Raw genomic sequence first — 22,797 nt, 5'->3', positions numbered from 1 at the left:
AAGTATGTCCTATTATAATATTAAAAGCACTATCGGTTTTTGCTGTTTTGCAGCTTTAAAAATAGAATAGGTATAGAACTTATCATAACGACAAACGAAGTATCCCCAGATTCATGAATTCCCACCTAGAACAATCATAGCATGCAATTCATTAAGTTTTTTTCTGCAGGTTTGAAAAAAAAATGTATAATGTATAAACTCTATTAAAGGCACTGGCCTCCAGATCGTTCGAAAACAAAACAAAAGGAGAATTTTAAGATATCAGGAAATTAATGCTAAATTTCTTAAAAATGTTTTGAAAGACTATATGTTACGGAAACACATGAGAAATAGTTGTTCTTACTTTTTACGATGAAAATTGAAAAGCGTTTGTAGCGCATTGCCTCGACTACAAATATCTATATTTAACGAGCATTGAACACTAAATCCTCTATAGCGTTTTGTTGACGACAGCGGAAAACCTTTTCATTGACGCGTCGGCCCGGGTTCGATTCCCGACGCGATCACTTTTTTTCTTGATTTGGCATTTTAAAATAAAAGTTTGGAAACAAAAAAAATTCTTATATTCTTATGTTCATAATATGACTAAAATTCAATTTGAAAGAAAGATCATTTTAGCCAACATCTGGAGGTCAGTGCCTTTAAATCCCAATTTTTACAGCATCTTTGTATCCGAAGGAAATTCAGACCGTTGTTTGTTTTTGAAAATGTTTGTTCTCCGGACAGTTTTCACAATAGGCTTTTACGCAAAACTTACACTTATGATGTATTATTCACATAAAGAAATAGTCTCACAAGGTTTAAGGTTGAAGTAGGTCTAAAGGCTTGCAAAGATTTTTGTGAAAACATGTACAAAATTAAAGCGCACCATTTCAAATAAATTGGATTGTCAGGTTTAAAACCAATGGATAGTTGTGTATCGTAATATATAGTCATTAATAAGTAAAACGAAGGGTTAAAGTTCAGTTATAAATGTTAATCGGTTCAAAGTACATGCGAATTCATCAGCATTATGTATATGTAACACAAGAACACCATAAGTAATGCACTTATTAAAATAGGAACAGGGTAAAGAACAGCGTAAGTATAGCAATTATTAAAATAGGCATAGGTTAAACAACATCATAAATAAAGCATTTATTACAAAAGGATCAGGGTAAATATTTTCAAATCAAGGAATAACCTAATGCGGTTTTGAATACAGGATATTTAAAGTAAAACTGATCGTGAGACAGATAAATTTGTTGTTTTGGTAAAATATATAGAAAGTTTTTCTCTGAACATAAATTCAGGCAAGTTACGAGGACTCTTCAAAAATAACGTAGACTTTTTCTTTAGCTTTTATGTACTTTAATGAAGCAAAACAAGAAATATACCATATTGATTTGCTATCTTTCTACTAACTGCACTGCAAATTTGATGTGATTATGACCATTCATTCAGAAGTTACGCCTCCTCGAAACAGTCACTTACACGGACCCGGCGAACGGCGATAATTTCAACGACGTTAACGACGTCGTGCCTTTAGTGTGATGCTTTCATTAAGTTTGCATTAATTCATATTTGTAAATTTATTTTAAAATTTTCGTGAACAATACTTAAGTCATAACAAGTTGTTAAAATGTATGAACACTTATGACACGCATCTCGGACAGGGTACTCAACGTGAGTACTTGGTCTCAATCTACGGCGTCATACATTGGCGTTAACGTTCATTCGCAGTTTTTCCTTTTTATACGCCCGTTTGAAAAACGGGACGTATTATGGGAACGCCCCTGGCGGGCGGATGGGCGGGCGGCGCCCACAGACCTTGTCCGGAGCATATCTTCTACATGCATGGAGGGATTTTGATGAAACTTGGCACAGTTGTTCACCATCATGAGACGGAGTGTCCTGCGCAAGAACAAGGTCCCTAGGTCTAAGGTCAAGGTCACACTTAGAGGTCAAAGGTCAAATTCAAGAATGACTTTGTCCGGAGCATATCTTCTTCATGCATGGAGGGATTTTGATGAAAGTTGGTACAATTGTTCATCATCATCAGACGGAGTGTCAAGCGCAAAAATTAGGTCCCTAGGTCTAAGGTCAAGGTTACACTTAGAGGCCAAATGATACAAGAATGAAAAATTCAAGAATGACTTTGTCCGGAGCATATCTTCTTCATGCATGGACGGATTTTGATGTAGCTTGGCACAGTTGTTCACCATAATGAGACGGAGTGTCATGCGCAAGAACCAGGTCCCTAGGTCTAAGATCAAGGTCACACTTAGAGGTCAAAAGATACAAGAATGAAAACTTTGTCCGGAGCATATCTTCTTCATGCATGAAAGGACTTTGATGTAGCTTGGCACTATAGTTCACCATCATGAGACGGAGTGTCATGCGCAAGAACCAGGTCCCTAGGGGTAAGGTCAAGGTCACACTTAGAGGTCAAGGATACAAGAATGAAAACGTTGTCTGGAGCATTTCTTCTTCATGCATTGAGGGATTTTGATACAACTTGGCACAAATGTTCACAAGCATGAGACGGAGTGTCATGCGCAAGAACCAGGTTCCTAGGTCTAAGGTCAAGGTCACACTTAGAGGCCAAATGTCAGATACAAGAATGACTTTGTCCGGAGCATTTCTTCTTCATGCATGGAGGGATTTTGATGTAACTTGGCACAATTGTACACCATCATGAGACGGAGTGTCATGCACTGGTCCCTTCTTTTGGATTACTTCCCTTTGCTGTTACTATAAATAGCTTATATTGTAACTTTTTCATTACAAGTCGTAGGGAAAAATCGAGACCACTTTTCTGTAGTACAACATGCATGTTACATCCAATTCTGAGGTGTATTTTGAGCTATCTCTACCTGGTAAGGATTTTTGTATGGACTTGTAATTCTTTTTTTTTTGATTTTTTTTTCTCTTTAAAGATTAACTTCCCTTTGTTGTTACTATAAATAACTTACATTGTAACTTTTTTATAACTGACCGTAGGGAAAAACCAAGACCACTTTTCTGTGGTACAACATTGATGTTACTTTCAAATTTTGGGTGTATTTTAAGGTATCTCTACCTGGTAAGGATTTTTTGTGGACTTAAAAAAATAAAAGAATTACAATAATTTCTAAAAAAAACAAACATTGTAAACAACTGGAAAATTAAAATTCCATTTGCAAATACAGGTGCTAGTGTAAAGAAATTTGCTGTGACGGGCATATATTGTGACATTCTGGCACTCTTGTTCTCCTTTAATTTTCGCTGTCTTTAAGCAATCCTGAACCACTTGAGAATCGTTTGTACCACTTGAAGATAAAGACACAACTGACTGAACATTTATGTGGCGTCTGCTTCATTAGTTTATGAATTTCAGTTGTTGTTCGCCAACATTTCTCCATAAATAAGCAACTGTCTGATTATCTATGCGAGACGAAGACGACATTACATGCATTATAAACAGTAATACACACTTAAGTTTAAACGTATTTTTCTTCCTCCGTCCATGTCGGAGTGACGCCATACTCTAGATGCATGTCACCCTGACGTGTTGCTGCACTTTGTCATATTTTGGGGTAAACAAGTATACTATTATTGAAAACATAAGCGATCGAATTCAAATCACGACAGATCAAAAAGCGGCTGCGCCGGTTATGCGTAGCTATGGTAATAAAGACGTTCGACGAGCTTCGCCTATCAACATTAATGTTACAAAAAATGTATGACCAAATTACAGAAAGATTCCGAATTACAACGATATATTTAACATTATTATTTACACAATATGCAACATTTGACAGCAAAAGTCTATTCTTTTTGAACAGCCCTCGTACACACCAGCTTATTACTTTCTATTATATTTGATTATCATTGTATAAACGAAAACCATTCGTTGAAGTTTTATTTTCTGTGTACCAATGGATTTTGATTTCAGAATGTCATGTTGGCTACTATGGTAATGGCTGTGCACGACGATGTAACTGTATGAATAACACGGGGTGTAATGCAGTAACTGGTCACTGTTTAATTGGTGCATGTAAGCCTGGATGGCAAGGGGATGCTTGTGATCAAGGCAAGTTATTTGTGACGGACATTATTATCATGTACATTTTAACATACTTCATTTTGTTAGATATGTATGTTTAACAAGTAATTGGACTGTTCTAGCCACAGATATCACACATGAGCTGGTATTACGTTTACAGTTAAGTGAAAGGAGTGTTTAATGCGCAGACAAAACAAATTACTGAATACTTCGTCACATTCACTTTTTATCTCGGCTTAACTCACTTCGAAGTTTTATTTATTTAGTACAAATGATACCGATTCTGAGTGATCACTCTAGAAATGCACCATATTAATTTGCCTGTTAAATTATTTTACAAATTAAAATAATAGTAAATTTTACATCATTGAATAGATCATCAATTTCCCTATCAGTTTTGAAAATTTCAGTCTTAATGATCATAAGGTTGTGTCATTAAGTTACAGTAAACATATGTATGTAAAGTATCCAGAGATCTTATCGATTATCACCGAAAACCCACAGGCATTCAAAGCAGATAAATGGATTAGTGTTGAATATTGATAGCAGTAATTAAGTGAAGATATGGCTCTTGGAATAAATAAGCTAACGGTTTCGTAAAAATGAAAACCAGTCAACTTTCATTAATTTAGAAGTTACTGATGATTTTGTCGTATTTCCCGATGCAATTGAATAACCTTAGGCTCAGGACCCACCCATACCCTCCTCAGCCCCTGCCAAATGTTAGCCAAATACGTTTGTAACATTGTAACAGGTTTATCAGCATTGATGACGATCATAATGTGGGTTTTGTGAGCTTACCTGAGCACTAAGTGCTCAATGATGAGCTATTGTGGTCAATGATTGCCTGGCGTCTGTCATCGTCCGTCACATTTTTCTTTACACAACATCTCGTCCTAAACCACTAAGTAAATTTTGATGAAACTCCACAGGAATGTTTCTTTGATGGACTGTTTTAGAACACATGCTAGAAAATTGAATTCTGTTCAGAACTCTGGTGTCCGTGCAGCCTTAAGGAAAAAAAAAACCTTTAAGAATATTCTTGTCCAAAACCACAGCTCCAGGAGCTTTTATATCTGGTATGTAGCATCATCTAGTAGTCCTCTACCAAGATTGTCTGGGGTCAAATATGGCCGCGTCGAGGCGGTCACATGGTTTATAGACTTATATAGGGAAAACTTTGAAAATAGTCTTGTACAAAACCACATGGCCTAGAGCTTTGATATATGGAATGTAGCATCATCTAGTGGTCATCTACTAAGATTGTTCAAATATCCCCCAAGGGTCAAGTATTGCCCCGCCCTGCCGGTCACATGTTTTAGAGAAAGACTTATATAGAGAAAACTTTGAAAATATTCTTATATAAAATAACATGGCCTAGGGCTTTGATATTTGGTATGTAGCACCATATTGTAGTCTTTTACCAAGATTGTTCAAATTATCCCTTTGGGGTTAAAATGACCTGGCCCCGATTCGTCAGAACATGGCCGCCAGGGAGCGTGGTCTCTTTTTCCTATATGCATATAGTGGACACTTTTAAAGTCTTCTTGCATGGAACTGCTTGTCCGATTTTAAAATAAATTCACATAAATGGTCCTTGTGTGATCATCTACCATGATGTTCAAATTATTCAGATTCCTAAAATATAAATGGCCACTTGAGGGTGTGTTTTTTCCCAATATGTATATATTGAAAATTTTGCTAAAATGTTCAAGATTAATGGAAAAGATTATTAGCTGACTGTTTTATATTTTGGAAAAACTCAGAGATTTAATTCATTTTGAAAAGATTTTAAATTCATTACATAAAGATATAAAATTCGTAATGCAACAGAGCACAGTTAAATTACCATTTCAGGATATAATGATTATTAAGAATGGAACTTCAGTTACCACATATATATATAGTTCAAAAGAACTGATTCCAAACAGTATCTAAATTTCAAATCATGCCATCCTAAACACACAAAACCAATCATTCCAATTTACTTAGAACGGAGAATATGTACAATTGTTTCAGACAAAAAGATACTTAAAACACGTTTGAAAGAATTGGCCGCCGTTGTCATTGAAAGAAAATATCCATTACAAGTTATTAAAACAGGAATTATCAAAGCAATGCAAATTCCTAGAAGTACTTTATTTTGCGTACAAAATAACAAAAATGAGAACATCACACATTATGTTTAAACATATAATCCTAAAAACACTAAAATTTAATGGCAACATGGATATTCTAAATAATGATGACACTATGAAAAGAATAATAAACGACACAAAAATTATAAAATGAAAAAGACAACTTCCTAATTTAAAAATACTTGGTCTTCTTATTAAATCTGAATTTAATGAAAACAGAACTTCTCCATCAGTACAAAAATGCAATGATTCTAGATGTAGTTTATGAGAGCGTCAATATTTAATGTAAAACTATTTACCTTGCACGACAACTAATGGTATCTGTGATCTAGGGTTTTGAGGCAGAGTAACAAAACAAAATGCAGTCAATGCTTCCCAACGAAATACACCAGATCCCTTGTGAAACTTTTCGACAGTTTAGAATTTTCGACTGAATGAAGCCATGTAAAATTAACAAGCGTCCGGTTTATATTGCATATCAAGTGGTTTTAAAATTACATGCTTCATTTAGGCTCACCTATAAAAATAATACCCTGAAACCTTAAACATATTCAAGAGGCATGCCGGCGTTATGATCCTTACACTTTACATTTTATATCATTTCAGAATGTCCATTTAGGACATATGATCAGAATTGTTTTTCAAATTGTCACTGTTATAGCAATACATCATGTACAAAAACTGATGGAATCTGTAAAAAAGGATATTGTGAAGCAGGTTGGCAAAGTCAATCATGCAGTCAGGGTAAATACAACCAAAAACGTCTTTCAATTAGACCTTTTTCCAACAAGTAAACTGTTTCCTCAAACTGTACAGAATAAAAACGATTTTCCATCAATTTTATTTCCAGTAGATAAATACATTCGCTAGCTTTTCAGAACGTAATGTAGATTAAACTGACTTTGAGTTTCAGTTAAAACCTTTGCCTGCTGAACTAACTGTATGCCATCAGAATGTCCATATAAAACATACCCGCATAATTATCTCGCTAGATTAATAAACAGTGCTCTCTCTAGTAAATTGGCAAGGCATCTTGAGAGTAAGCTCCGTAGCTAGTATTTGTTTTCCGACATAAACGGAAAAAAGTTTGATGCAATTTTTCCAGTAAGTACATATGTACTTTTAAAGCATGTAACGTCTGGAGGTGTACATAATTATATACAAGGAAAGAGTTCTTAATTTGGTATGATAATATATTTATAGTAGTAAAGTCAACAAGAACAATGATAATGACATTTTTTTTATATTACAGAATTCTAATTAATGTTGACAGCAGACCTGAAAGTCCAAATTTTGAGTGTGATCCTTTTTTCCAGTGTGCCCATTTAGAAGATATGGTCAAAACTGTACTGCCGAATGTCACTGTTTTAACAACACAACATGCAGAAATACTGATGGAATCTGTGAAATAGGGTTTTGTGAAGCAGGATGGCGAGGTGTAAGTTGTAGTCAAGGTACCGTACAAAGACACTTCAGTTCCTGTATTAACTCATTTGGTCGTCTTAGGAACACTTTATATGATGACACTTCTGACTCTTGTAGGATATTTATAGTCATAATTATCTGTTAGTTTAATTTTGATAAAGGTGTTCTGTTTTCGCAGCGATACAACTATTTGAGTATATATTAAATGGAAGCTGAAAACTTGATAGACAGTAAAAACCGCAAACGTCACTTCGTAGCTTGTTCATTATACCCCAGTCACACATACGGCGCGGATAGCTACGTCTAGCCACGGATAGAAACGTAGTAATCCGTATCGATCCGTACCTGAGCCGTACCTTAACGTAGTAATCCGTATCAATCCGTACCAATTCGTACGGCTCAGGTACGGATCGATACGGGTTACTACGTTTATATCCGTAGCTAGACGTAGCCAACCGCGCCGTATGTGTGACTGTGGTATTAAGGAAATAGAGTAAGATCCCATTCATAGAAATCCTGTTTTAATTACAGGTATAATGTCAGTTCCCTTTTACAGAAATGTTATTTTAAGTTTAGTAAATATGAGAAACCTTGAAAAACAAGCGAAATAAGATGTTGATCGCTCGAGATAAGATGTCGTGCGCATGAGATAAAATGTTTATCACTCGAGATAAGATGTTGATCGCTCGAGATAAGATGTCGTGCGCACGATATCAGATGTTGATCACTCAAGATAAGATGTCGTTCGCACGAGATAAGATGTTGATCGCCTGAGATAAGATGTTGATCGCTCAAGACAAAATGTCGTGCGCAAGAGATAAAATATTGTTCGCTCGAGATAAGATGTTGATCCCTCGGGATAATATGTGGTGCTCAGGAGATAAGATGTTGATTGCTTGAGATAAGATGTGGTGCGCTGGAGATAAGATGTTGATCGCTCGAGATAAGATGTTGATCGCTTGAGATAGGATGTCATGCGCACGAGACACGATGTTGATCGCTCGAGATAAGATGTGGTGTGCACGAGATAAGATGTTGATCGCTCAAGATAAGATTACGTGCAGTCGAGGTAAGATGTTGATTGCTCGAGATAAGATGTCGATCGCACGAGATAAGTTGTTGATCGCTCAAGATAAGATGTCGTTCGCACGAGATAAGATGTTGATTGTTCGAGATAAGATATCGATCGCTCAAGAGAAGATGCTGTGCGCTCGAGGTAAGATGTAGTATGTACAATATGTTTAACCTTAAAAACAATAATTGCATGTACTAAACGTACCGCCGTTCTAACATGTTTCTGTTAACATTTTGTAAATAGCGTGCATAAAATTTCACTGTTACAAATTTGTATGAAGAACTTCTAATCTTACTAAAAGCCATGGGGTCGAATTTCAGGGACTGGTATAAATTTAAAGCTACGGAGTTTTCTTGACGAAAGTTATTAAAGGGTATTTACACATGGGTATTTCTCTTTTTTTCATATTATTTTGTCTCTGATCCTGTGACGTAGATTTTTAGGGCTGAAAAGATTGTCATGGAAGTTCAGCAAAGATGATAACTGAAATACTACATAGTTAATATATCAGAGGTGATTTTTGGAGGGAATCGCTGATGACGTCAAAGTGAATTCATTAAATGATGATGATGATTATCATTGTTTTCAGCTGCTTTTACTGTATTGTTTCGAGTACGGAACTTTGCAAGTGTTATAATCCTATATATGTGCTAATATGAAATAAGGCACTGCCTCAATCGGGAATCGATCAGACTTCAACTCATCCCTTTAACATTTAAAAAAGACTGTCTACTAGGGTGTTAACAGGCAAATTGTTGAGAAGCACAATGACAGACTTAGGGTGATCACATCAGCTCACACTGTGCTCAGGTGAGCTAAAAATCATACAAACTGAAAAGTTACTAGATTGCAACTCACTGTTAACAAGACTGTAACAGACAGACACACATGTAACAATCTATTTGCACCACGGCAGGTTAAGAGCTCAGACTAGGGAGACATATTAGCCTTCTTGTGCAGGCATGATTTTTTGTATTTGTGTTAATTGTAATTGAAATTACTCGCTCTTAGTACCATGCTTGGTAAAACAAATCCTAATTTCACTTTTATATACACATTACAAAGACTTGCATCACACTTTATTTATTGAATAAACTGTCCACATGTTTATGTTTTATCTATATACACATTTATAATGATCACAGATCACATAATTCGTTTTATCCATACATGAAATAAAGCTGAACTGTGAATAACAACTTTTAATAACAGTACCGGATGCTTTTGTCAGGCTTTGAAATAAGTATTGTCAAAATAAAGAAAATGTGACTTGCTGTAATCTGTATTCCAAAATGCACCATTTCTCTTGCAACAAAAACAAATAAACAAGAGGGCCATGAAGGCCCTGTATCGCTCACCTGACCTATTGACCTAACGATCATCAAGATCAACATTCTGACCAAGTTTCATTAAGACATGATCATAAATGTAGCCTCTGAAGTGTTAAATAGCTTTTCCTTTGATTTGACCCGGTGACCTAGTTTTTGACCCCACATGACCCAGATTCAAACTTGACTTAAAGATCATCAAGATTAACATTCTGATTAAGTTTCAAGAAGATACAGTCATAAATGTGGCCTCTAGAGTGTTAACAAGCTTTTCCTTTGATTTGACCTAGTGACCTATTTTTGATCCCGCCTGACCCAGATTCAAACTTGACTTAAAGATCATCAAGATTAACATTCTGACCAAGTTTCATTAAGATATGGTCATAAATGTGGACACTACAGTGTTAACAAGCTTTTCCTTTGATTTGACCTGGTGACCTAGTTTTTGACCCTAGATGGCCCAATATCAAACTCATCTAAGATTTTATTAAGGGTAACATTCTGACCAAGTTTCATTAAGATTGGGCCAAAATTGTGACCTCTAGAGTGTTAACAAGCTTTTCCCTTGATTTAACCTGGTGACCTAGTTTTTGATCCCACCTAACCCAGATTTAAACTTGACCTATAGATCATCAAGATTAACATTTTGACCAAGTTTCATTAAGATACGGTCATAAATGTGGCTTCTGAAGTTTCCACTTTTCTCTATTCTAGAGTGTTAACTAGCTTTTCCTTTGATTTGACCTAGTGACCTAGTTTTTGACCCTACATAACCCAGATTCAAGCCGGACCCTGAAATCATCGAGATTAACATTCTGACCAAATTTCATGAAGATATAGTCTTAAATGTGACCTATACCGTGTTAACAAGCTTCTTCTTTGATTTGACATGGTGACCTAGTTTTTGAACCCAGATAACCCAATATTAAAATCGTTCAAGATTTTATTAAGGGTAACATTCTGACCCAGTTTCATTAAGATTGGGCCAAAATTGTGACCTCCAGAGTGTTAACAAGCTTTTCCTTTGTCCTGACCTTGTGACCTAGTTTTTGATCCCAGATGATCCGATATCAAACTCTTCCAAGATTTTATTGAGGGTAACATTTTGACCAAGTTTCATTAAGATTGGGCCAAAATTGTGACGTCTAGAGCGTTAACAAGCTTTTCCTTTGATTTGACCTGGTGACCTAGTTTTTGAACTCAGATGACCCAATATCAAACTCGTCCAAGATTTTATTAAGTGTAACATTCTGACCAAGTTTCATTAAGATTAGGTCAAAACTGTGACCTCTAGAGTGTTAACAGTCAAATTGTTGACAACGGACGGACGAACGGATGACGACGGACACAGGGCGATCGCAAAAGCTTACCTTGAGCACTTTGTATTCAGGTGAGCTAAACACTAGAGTTGTCACAGGAGTGACGAATTATACCCCCACAATATGGCCTTATCACAGAACTAAGCCAATGTCAAAGCAGCACTATCTTGAGCTTTGACCTAATGACCTCAAATTCAATACAGATCATCTGCTGGTCCAGATCAATCTCCATATGAAGTTTCATGATCCTCCGCCCAAGTGTTCTCAAGTTGTTGTATAGAAAAGGTTTAAATGTTCCGGGTCATCCTGACCTTTAGAACTCAAAATCAATACGGGTCATCAGCTGGTCAAGACCAACCTTTTACTAAATTTTGTGATCCTCATCCCATGCATACTGAAGTTATTGTCCAAAAACCGTTTTAAAGAACCGTTATTTATTTTGTTGGATTTAAAGTCACCCCGACACAGGATAGGTCACATGGCGACTTTCCAACTTTAATGGTGGAGGAAGACCCCAGGTGCCCCTCCGTGCATTATTTTAAAGAACCGGGTCAGTGTGACCTTGACCTGTGACCTCAACATCATTAGGGGTCACCTGCTGCTCATAATCCATAACAATTTTCATGATCCTAGGCTCAAGAATTTTATAATCTGAAAAACATTTCATTGTTTTGCCTTATTGTGACCTTGACCTACTGACCTCAAAGTAAAACTTGACCTGTAATTTCATGATGTAACACCTATGTACCAAACTTTATCATCCTAGGCTCAAGGTCTCAAGTTATCATTCGGAAACGGTTCAACTGTTCAGGGTCACTGTGACCTTGACCTTTGAATTACTGACCTCAAATTCAAACAACCTGTATTTTATCATGTTACACCTGTGTTACAAAAGCTATGATCCTAGGCCAAAGCGTTCGCAAGTTATCATCCAGAAACCATTTACCTGTTCAGGATCACTGTGACCTTGACCTTTGACCTACAGACCCTAAAGTCAAACTTGACCTGTATTTTCTGATGATACACTTGTGTACCAAAAAATATTTAAATCGGTCAAGCTTTTCCTGAGTTATCACCTGGAAGCCATGAAAACCAACTGACTGAAAGACAGACAAGCTTACTACATGGGGGTATAACAAAACTTTCTCTTTAAAATTTCATGCAAAATATTACTTAAATATAACTATGTTAATTAGTAGACAACCTTTACAAAATAAACCAGAAAACAATTATCTAAAATAAGATTAATGAAACTTTAGCATGTTTTATGAGCATAACAAAACCAATGTGATAATAGTACTTTATCTCTTAAAGTAACAGAGCTTAGTCCATCACTGCTGTTCTCAAAATAAATTTAGTTTCCAAGTAAATCCTGAATTCCTATCTTTAAAAGTTTTTTTTTTATTCAAGTTCCCTTGTTCTTCTGTCTTTTCATATTTTCTGGTGTTTCTTTCTTGCTTTTCAAGTATACTGGTTTTGTTGACCTTCCATTTTGTAGCTGCCTGCTCTCAAGAAGTGAACCTGTAAAACACAAATGAAACATTGTAAATTGATAAAAAGAGACCCCAACAAAAAAGACATGTTTTCATACTCAAAGCTTTCAGAAAGCAGGCAAACTAAAACAAATAAATATAAAATTTCTATTACAAATTGGACATTATTCTGAACAATTTGAAGTATTTTCAGCTGTTTCAATACAAAGTTGGCCAAAGTTTTTCCTAAACAAGTCTATGTAAACCATATGACCAAATGGCAGGGCCATATTTGACCCAAGGGGGATAATCTGAACTAATTTGGTAGAGGAACTTGCTTTTAACCGAAACGGAATGGCTAAGTCAATTTTGGTAGAGGGTCACCTAGAGATCATTTCCATAAAATAGTTTTGAAATCCAGCCAGGGTTTTTCACCAGCAAATTGGATAGAGGCCAAGGCCTTTAAAATTTGGAAATTTATGTGCGATAACTGTCCAGTTTGGGAAGAAATGCTATCTATTCAAGGAAAGATGGTGTTAGTGTATAAATTTGAACAGTAATAAATATTTTCAACTCAAATTTATTTTTTACTGTAATAGATTAGACTACAGCATTTTTCAGACTTCAAGTTTTACAAATCTAATCACAGGCCGTTTCTTCGGTGGTATTATTATCCGTACCCTCAAAGTTACGCCTTTTTACCCCAAATTCGAAAGATTACCTCCAATTTCTTTTGATAGATTTGCAGTAATATTTCCCGTTATATGACATTTTGTCAGGAAAATAATCAACCGCAAGTAAACATCAAAAGACGATTTAAATTTATCTCCCCTGAAGCACGGACTAAAATATAAATTCCGGGACAAGGAACATAACAGATTAGACTGGTATTTAAATGCATAACACGCAGTACTGTGCACTATAGTAAGACAAACAAGAGCTCCGCCAAGTGGGGCAATATACGCCCGAAGGATTACTCCATAAGATGGGAGCAAAATTTAAAGAACTTGACTGTTGTAGCCCAAAGGAGTGGAACAACAAAAGGAAAACCTCGAAAAACAAATCTAAGTCCACAAAAAAATATTCAAAGTCCACAAAAAAAAAATCCTTATCAGGTACAGGTATGCAGAAATACACATAAAAATCAGAGGTACCATCCATGTTGTACCACAGAAAAGTGGTCTCGGTTTTTCCCTACGGCCAATAATAAAAACGTTTCAATATAAGCTATTTATAGTAATATAAAAGGGAAGTAATTCAAAAAAAAAATTACTGTAAGTGAACAAAAAGAGATCTGCCAAATAAAAACAAGAGCACTGCAATGCAGTGCAATATACACAAAGCAGTCATATATGACCTTTGACCCTTAAGTGTGACCTTGACCTTGAAGCAAGTCATCCGGAACATGCGCTCTGCACATTGCCTCAGTGTGGTGAACATTTCTGCCAAGTTTCTTTGAAATCCTTCTAGCAGTTCACGAGTTACAGAGCGGACACGAAACAAACTGATATGACTTTTGACCCCTAAGTGTGACCTTGACCTTTAAGCGAGTCGTCCGGAACATGCGCTCTGCACGTCGTCTTGGTGTGGTGAACATTTGTGTCAGGTTTCTTTGAAATCCTTCAAGGGGTTCAAGAGTTACAGAGCGGACACGAAACAAACTGATATGACCTTTGACGCCTAAGTGTGACCTTGACCTTGAAGTGAGATATCCAAAACATGCGCTCTGCACGTCGTCTTGGTGAGGTGAACATTTGTGTCAAGTTTCCTTGAAATCCTTCAAGGGGTTCAAGAGTTACAGAGCGGACACGAAATTGCTAACGGACAGACGGACGGACACCAGCGTCATAACATAATACGTCCCTTTGGGCGTATAAAAATCGATACCCGAGAACCGCTTCCTCCGGTAATACTAAAATGTAAACAAAATTAAACCATTTGTTGATGTGATTCTTGGGAAATGTTACCTTGCATTTTGGGATGTTTCTCTGCCCAAGTTGAGAAAAAATGCAATATTTTTGGACTGGGAAGTGGCCGAATATAGGACTCTGTCATATAAGGATGAAAAGCCCTGCCGGCTAACAATTTCTGACAAGAAATCATTTTCAAAGTTTTTCTTTTCGGTTGCCATGGAACCAGATTTCTACATGGAATTAAATTCTTTGGGCAATTTTGAAAGAGGACTACCCAATGATCATTCTTGTGAAGTTTGGTGTAAATCTGCCCAGTGGTTCTGCAGAAGAAGATTTTTTACAAATTGTTGACACATGACGGGCATCAACTCATGTTGTCACCCTGTGACAGGACTGGTGTGCTAATAATTGTTTAAATTTGCATACATGTATAAAATTTAATGGTTTTGTCCAGAAATGTTTTTTTTTCATTCAGATACCATATCATGGATTTTCACATCAAGAAAATGAAATGGAGTCTTTACGAAGGCCTAAAAAAAACAAGTTCTTTGTTTCCGGTAACATGCTAAAAAAATTAGGGTATACGTAGGTCGGAAAAACTTTTTCTTTGGATTTTTTAAAATTATTTTTAGGGAGACTTTTCGGAAATTATTTTTGTGTCAAAAATGAATACAAATAGGGGGGTTATGCCTCTAGAGCATCATTAAGTTGATTTATAACATCACTGACCATGTTTAAAGCATAAAAAGTGCAGTTTTGCAACTTTTTGTAAAAAATTTGAAAAAAATGTTCTCCAAGGCCATAAAATCATTTATGGTCGGGCCAAAATTTAGGATAGGTCGGGATACCGGAAACAAACAATTTTTTTTTCGCCTAATGTTCCTTGATATTTGATTCTGGGCACTGACTCAACCACAAATCCTATCTACACAAATACTAATGATTTTACAGTATACCATGCTTTTTGAATGATTGAAACTGCTTCCCACTGCTGCAACTATAAAGAAATAGAAAGATAGAAATAAATACCTTATGAGCTGCAAGCAAGTGGTTTCAGTCTGTAAGAAGCACATTGGAGCAGTACAACAATACTCTGTATAATAGACCAAGATGCCTGAAAATAGTGAAAAGTGAGCAAATTAAGAAAACATGGACAACCAGCTGTTTTGAAATTTCTAAGGTCTAAGGGCTAACATCTTTTTCGCAAAAGCTGTTCTTTTTTTTCAGTTTTCATGCCAATATAAGATGACCCCAATTATATCATTGGCATGGCGGGAGAAATTTGTTAAATAAAACGTTTTTCAATGAAAATAAAACAGTAGCAAATTTTGTCAAAATGTATAATGAAACAAAGTAAATGCGGTTAAAAATTTCAGTTTTGAAAAAAAAAGTCACTGTACATGTATGAGTGGGTTTGTTTACAGGACTGACCAGCCAGAACGGGAGAACATTACTTTAACCCAGTGAATTCCATGTACCTTTTTGACTTGGTGGTCTATGACCTTCACTTTGCTCGATATCATTGAAAGGCAAAAACAGACTGGTAAAGCAGCTAGAAGAATTTGTTCTGCCTTCCTCAGTTTAGTATGAACATAGGAGCCGACAAAATGCTACAATTGTTTATTGGTATCTGACGGCCATGATTCATAAACGTATAACTTTAAACGTATTTGAGTATGCGTGCAGTGTACAAAATTCAGATTTCAACTAACCCATTCTGGCAACCAGATAGAAAATTTTCCAAGCCTGACACCAATTTCACATGCCTGAACTGAAAGCACCATAAATTATCTTAATTTTGCACCATAAAACAACTGGTCTCATACCCTCAAAATACTTCATCATATTGTTTAGGACATGCTCAATTGGGGATTCCTAGGAGAACAGGAACTGAATGCATCGGAACAGTCTTCCAACAAGTAATGTGAGCGGCTTCGGTTTGCATTGCAGAGCTCAAATTTAACTTTTTGGACCAATTGCAAATTTTAGCACGTAGCTTTTTTTTCTTGTTGCTAAATCTGAAAATCTACTTGCAAATTTAGACTTTCAATTAAAGATGTTAGAATATCCTAAAAAATCATGCTAGAACATCAATATTGTTTGCACGGTTTTCATTGGCGTACAATTTTGTGCATTACAGCTCAAAATGACCCTCAAAGTAATTCGGAACGCATCATTGATAGCGTAACTTAAGGAGGTAGGTTACCTTCATATTTGTAAGTGCGCATGTCCAACCGGAAGCTAACGTGACGATTTACGACGACGTTTACGACAAACAAAATGTGTTTGTATATTCATTTTTCTGAAAACAAATCATGAACCTGTCTTCGAGCTGATGCTTTATGGTTTAATAATATGGAAATAATGAATAAATTGCCGCAGAAACGCTTCAAAACAATGTTGCCTTTAAATGACGTCATTGACGTCATGACGTTACGTGTCAGTTACCGCGCAAAATTAATAGCTTTTATCTTGAAAGTACTTAATTCTGTGCATTTCCTTTATTTTAACTATTTTCAAATAACCATTATTTGCTAAAATATTTTTTATGAGTCTTTTGCTCAGAATAATAATCAATATTTTGCTTCTTTTTTGTAGTTATATTGAAATGTTATGCGGAATGTAAGAAAATGGATGATGGTAACCAATGTTATTTGGAATATAGTTGGGTGAAAGGTTACTTTTTACGGCCATTTTCAAATAAAAAATCTAGCAGTTTGATTTGTAAAACCTTTTTTTCAGGGTCCGTTGATAATTTGTTACTTATATACTAAAACTAAGATCTAAAATTGTTCAAATTTCAGTAGAAAATAGTGGTTTCTTAAACTGAATTGATGTTACCATGGAAACGAAGCCCGTGACCTATGTATCTAAATGTAAAATTCAAAAGCGTTGACACTGATCTATTTAAGAAACACAGTTTCGGCTTTTTATTTTCATTTCAACAATATCCATGAGAATAATAGCAGCAAGTTTAACGATTTTTCCATGAAAAATACCATACGAGGGGTACTGCTGTAAGTATTCTAACCTGTGAAATGTGTTTGAATAAATGCAAATAACACGAAAATGTAACTTACTTTAGAAATAATATGTTTTAAAGCCACATTAGCTAAAAAGATAATCTTATTCAATATTTTTTATAAGAAATTACGACAAAAAGCATGATAAAAGCTATTTTAAACATCTCTGTTGCCATGGTTACTTTAAACTTTAAGAAAAATAGGGCACCATGTAAAGTGCATGGTATTTTGCTAATAACATTACCCAAATATTCTATGATGGTCATTAACAGAATGGCACTGAAGCCGTCGAAAACCCCTATTTTTATACATAGTTGTTTAAAAATGAGAGAAAATGCGTTACCATGGAAACACGAGCCCCGCGACATATACATTTTAAGCTTATATTAGAAAGCTAACGTGCATACTAGTAAAATTATCAATTATGCAGACTTCTACGGATATCAGTGAAACTAAAATACTCTGAAAAGTGTTAAATTTCCGTATTTTCCTTCTTCTTTCAATATGAAATACGTTTGGAGGGTCATGTTCTTCAAACCTGGATAAAAATTGAACTTGAAGGGACAGAGAAAAACGAAATTGAGATTGTAGCAGTTAAAACTTCATATTACACGAAATACAAAAAAATGCTGCGGTTCAACTAATTTGAATTTACCCTTGTACCAAGGTAACCTACCTCCTTAACTTCAGCAAGGCAAATTTTCGTACCTAATATTATAAGTACCGATTCAACCGTATGTACGAAGTAGTAAGGTAGCCTGCATTCTAGATTTAATTATCCGATAGACCTCTACATCTCTTTATAATCAGTAATCCATTCAACAAAAAATGGCTAACCAACAAAAGATGTTGTGTTTTCTGTTATCTGCATGTGGGGAAAACACTGTCACTGCCTTTAATTGTCCTCAAATGAATGCGAATCTACAAACATTAATAAAAACCGCAACAATTTTGACTATTATTTGTATTTGCAAAATAAATTGTGTGAAATTTTTATCTTAACTCGTATTCCATGAAACCGACTTGCATTTAGCGAGTGCAAAATTTGAGCACTGTGATTTGTGAAAGTAATTACATCTTCTGCATGATTATGGTTCCGGCTAACTATTAAACTCTTGCATTTATGGAACAGTTTGAATTCAATTCCTTCATAATTCTGACCAACTAATCGAGCATGCTCGTATAGTTTCAATAAATCAATAAGTGTTCCTCAATCTGTACATTGTGCCATGCATTCTAGAAAAAAAAATAAATAAGTTTTATAAATGGAAATCATACTAAATAAACAAGATTTACGCATTTAACTAGCATGCTTTTTCAATCACATTAGGAAATAAATGGTATACATATATAGCCTGGTTGAGGTTGTATCTGCAGCAAATCAGTAGCACGAGCTGAAATTCTGTAGTCATTGGCTATTGAACTACCCCTAATTTCGAACACTGCTGCATTCACGGTTACGGGTAAAAGCATGTATATGCCTGGGACTCACTGACCTATTTTTAAATCAGATGTGCGAAATTACTGGTTTAAATGATTTCTTATAGAAAAGCTGATTAACGAGGTCAAATTTGTGTCCAGTCATGAAAAATAATGCAGTACATGCAAAATTCTGAGAACATGAAAAACCTTTTAAAATCTATATTTTTTTCTATAAGCCAATCCAATTCCCTATATTTAGGCTGAGCACAGCTTATGGGCAGAATCATTAGCTCAACTTAATTACTGTGTATGCAGTGAGGCTTAAGAAATAGTAATCTAAAAGGCCCATTTCAAATTTATGAATAAATAAAAATGTAAACAATTTCTATGCTTTTTATGGGTGGGGTGTTTGTTTACATTGGAAAGTTAGTAACTCACGTTTCTAAAAATGTCAGCAGGTCCAACCACGCACATGCTGTACTGGAGTGCCGTCCATATTCTATATAAAAGTAAAATAATTCCATTAATCAGTCATGCCTGCAAGTAAAATCACGGATTTCTTAATTTTAAAAAATCAATTATAGGCTTAGTGAGTAACAGAGAATTCCAAGAAATTAAAGTACCGGAAAGGGATTAAAATACGAACTGAAAAGCGACACAAAGGTGAATCTATTCTCTCATTCCCCGAGCTGAAGAACTCGTTGAAGAAAGTTTTTGTTTTCTCAAATTTTCAAAATGTCGGCGCCAGTGACAGTGTAACTGTATCTACTCTCACTATAAATCAATGTAAAGATAAAAATGTTCAAAATGTCGCCGTTTAAAAATGCTACTCAGTAATGAATAAAGCATGTTTGTATCCCAAATTATATCAGTGTAGTCATGTTACCGGCTGATTAGCTTGTGACGCAACAAAATTAACAGCTTACTGGGAATATTCTTTCGTGTCGCAGACATCTTATTGTGCGGATATTGCGTTTGGCCTACTGATCTGACGGACGCTTATTAACATTAGCGAAGACCGTGATATCCCGAATTTCATCGGGGTCGTCGCACGCCCATGGTCTAAACCGGAACTCCATATTTTTTTATTTGGATAGTATGTGTTGTTTGGATTACCTCGTATGTTACCGTAGTGGGATTCGATCCCGATTTTCGTCGCTTCGCGACGGAAATCGACAGGATCGATTCCCTAATAATTTAGGGAAAATTATGGTGCGTAGAACGAGGTTTTGTTTTAGGCGTTGGCAATATTTCATTGAATAACCCATTGGTAAAGTTATTTAAGCTGTGTTACACAATGGGTTATGTACTTTAATTGTTTTGTAAACCTGTATTTTGTGAAAGTTCCAAGATGTACACTATTTTCATGTGATATTTTTATGTACTATATTTACGTATTTTCTAAGCCACTGGAAATCGATGGATATCGGAAATATTTTGATTGGTTGGCACTGTATATAGTGATAAAGGTGTTTGTAGTAGTGAATTGCTGCATATTCATGCCCTGTTCTCGTACGGTGAAGGGGAATAAAACAACAACATCAAGACCCTCTTAGTAAATACACCAACGTAGTCGTCAGCATATAACACTTGAGTTATAATTTTCTTGACATGGCTATCTAATGTCCCAAAGCAAATAACGAATCAATCAACAACATTTGACCATTTTTACATGGATATTATATACGTTCACCTTATGGGCCAGCCCGCTTAAGAAAAATTCGAACTTAACATATCAAACTTATCATAGAATATTAGGTTACGTTTACAAGACACAGTTGGTTTTGCTTTTGAGTAGTTCTTGTAATTCAATGTTAAACTAGTATGAACTCCTATATGCTTGCCTCTAAGGAATAATATTTTAGGATATTTCTCTCTAAGGAATAATATTTTAGGATATTTTAGTTTAGAGGCTATTTCTGTCTCGGTTTTGTCCATAGAAGTCAAAGTATTTGCCATTTTATTAGTAAGTGTATTGTTTTCTAGTATATATGTCAAATAGCTCTTGGTAACGTATTTTCATTATGTTTAAGCAATGCCATTTTCTTTGTGACTCAAATGGAATATCAGCAGAATAAAAAATAATTTAATACCGTACACTACCGATCTCAAGGTTCTTAATTACCATGACAACGGGGATGTATATATTATCGTATACCTTGCAATGTTTTCATGATGCCTTTAGATTAATGACATATCTTCTTAGCTTTTTAAGGTTCATAGCATAATTTAACAGAGAAATATTTCTTTCATTTTCACTCATTTAGCTTAAAATACCTACAGCAGTACTAGTCATCTAAACTGTACACTGAAACTCATGCCAGTTTGCAATTATTATTCCTAAATTAAGCTGTTGCCAAAGATTTTGAAATTTAAATACAATTATTCGTTTCCCTGTTCACGTCACGAAATCAGTTTTTTATGCATAGGTATAATCTATTTTAAGAATATCTGACCAAAATTGAAACTGATCAGTAAAACACCAAGTTGACTACTTTATCTTGAAAGGGCCGTTGTTAATTTTGTACCCACCCATTCATTTCAATAAAACAAGTCTTCAAACGCTTTAACTAGATGAAGTTCTGGTCGTTGTTCATAAGAGGAGATTCATGAACACATTTTAGGATATGAGATGTTAACAGTTTAAATGAAACATATTGTCAAAATTCAGGTATTGTGAATATGAAACTTCTGAATTATGCACGTTATCAGAACTGTATGACGTCATATCAACAAAATAACGTTTTGAAGCATCTTTGTGATAATTTATTCATTACTGCACCATAACGTATAATTGTTCACTTTTCAAACTGGAGCTATTGTTTTCATATCTCGTAAGTACGGTACTCGCGGAGTACTCGCGTTTATAAGTACACTACTCGTTTGCTTTTAATTAGAGTGCAGTGATGCGTGGAAATTTCAGTTGTTCAATGTGCTGCCATTTGATAACTATTTTCTTTCGGTGGAGTGTGAAATCTATGGTAGTTATCAAAAATCGATTAAGCCGATTACCGTATAAGTATTATTGTGGTTTCACTGGACGGAATTGTCTTCGACAATCCGTCAAAAAAAGTGCTTGCATGTCTGGAGCGGAATCTGAAAAGGGATTGTTTTTAAACTTTGAATATAGTTGGTTATTTCCTGTTTCATTTTTGTCTTGTGTCCGCACAGTTCAATATTTCGAATGACAACGTTCATTGACATCAATAATTATTTTTCATTCACTTGGTAACACATGATCTAAGTGTTCAGTATATACACTTTGAGTTGAAATGTCAATATCATATTTTCTTTTGATAAAATGTGTAATTGCGTGAATATTTACATGAAATCTAAGGGTTACACCAATGACGTCAAATTATAAATGGGCCATCATAAATATGTTTGGCAGGCATATATACGATAGCATTTCGTTTGGAATAAAAAAATAAAGGAAAGAGACAAATGCTGAGCTGCGTAATATTTAGGATAAAAAACTTTTTATCAGTGGAACGGGCGTCATCAAAGTTCAGGAGAGTACCGCTGACGGACGTCAGAAGACAGTAACGCTGAGACACACTAGTCTTTGAAAATTACTGAGCTCTTTGATACGGATCGGTTCATCATACTTCAGTGTCCTACTTCGTCAGAATATTTTACGAACGTTTTTGGCAAG

This window comes from Mercenaria mercenaria, unplaced genomic scaffold (genome assembly GCF_021730395.1).
Source record: "Mercenaria mercenaria strain notata unplaced genomic scaffold, MADL_Memer_1 contig_907, whole genome shotgun sequence".
Classification (NCBI taxonomy): Eukaryota; Metazoa; Mollusca; class Bivalvia; order Venerida; family Veneridae; genus Mercenaria; species Mercenaria mercenaria.
This window is presented reverse-complemented; position numbering follows the sequence as displayed.